The sequence below is a fragment of the Sinocyclocheilus rhinocerous genome, unplaced genomic scaffold, assembly GCF_001515625.1.
Source record: "Sinocyclocheilus rhinocerous isolate Xijiao unplaced genomic scaffold, SAMN03320098_v1.1 scaffold1537, whole genome shotgun sequence".
Lineage (NCBI taxonomy): Eukaryota > Metazoa > Chordata > Actinopteri > Cypriniformes > Cyprinidae > Sinocyclocheilus > Sinocyclocheilus rhinocerous.
In genome coordinates this window covers 21,692-22,209 of record NW_015659384.1, presented here as the reverse complement: position 1 = coordinate 22,209, position 518 = coordinate 21,692, and the positions used below count along the sequence as shown (strand labels likewise).

Sequence of the window (518 nt, the reverse complement as noted above, 5' to 3'; positions counted from 1 at the left end):
GAGTAACGCAATATTGTAATGCATTACTTTTAAAAGTAACTTTCCCCAACACTGTATACATATATATATATATATATATATATATAAACTGTATTTTTTATGTAAAAATGCAGAAACGTTTCTGCTAGACTTAGATTATAGTATTCATAACTACCTGTAAATAAAAACAATAGATGTCTATAAAGTCCCCTTTTAGATCGATAGAAGTAAGTGTGTGTGTGTGTGTGTGTACATGTTTTTCTATCCCGTTGGGGATTACACCTGAATTCACACAGACTCATGGGGACTCGTGTCACCGTGGGGACCTAAATTGTAAATCATACAGAATGAGTTTTTTTTTTTTTTTTTTTTTTAAGAATGTAAAAATGCAGAAAGTTTTCTGTGAAAGGTAGGTTTAGGTGTAGGGCGATAGAATATACGGTTTGTATATTATAAAAACCATGACGCCTATGGAGAGTCCCCACAAGGATAGTAAACCAGACCTGTGTGTTTTGAAGTTTTTTTTTTTTTTTTTGGTA

General features: G+C 31.9%; 1 protein-coding gene across 1 annotated transcript in view; it reads right to left on the bottom strand.

The window, feature by feature from the left end:
* Window positions 1–518, bottom strand: part of LOC107723635 (rho guanine nucleotide exchange factor 15-like) — a 20,695-nt gene that overhangs the window by 19,232 nt on the left and 945 nt on the right. The window lies entirely within an intron of this gene.